The following is a 215-nucleotide window of genomic DNA, read 5'->3' on the forward strand; positions in this document are numbered from 1 at the left end:
TATTTCCCACTGATAGCAGACTCTTATATAAAACTAAGGAGACTTTTTACTTCTTTCTTGATCATTGGATACGGCTGCTCTCACATTTATTACGGAAATAATATCAGATTTATAATGTGTTAACTTAGGGGTTCGTGATTTCAATATTGTCTGGCATCGAGTCTCAAGGTCTGGCCACTCATTCCACAATTGAAATGCCAAATCGTTAATTTCTC

This window comes from Penaeus monodon, chromosome 29, assembly GCF_015228065.2.
Source record: "Penaeus monodon isolate SGIC_2016 chromosome 29, NSTDA_Pmon_1, whole genome shotgun sequence".
Lineage (NCBI taxonomy): Eukaryota > Metazoa > Arthropoda > Malacostraca > Decapoda > Penaeidae > Penaeus > Penaeus monodon.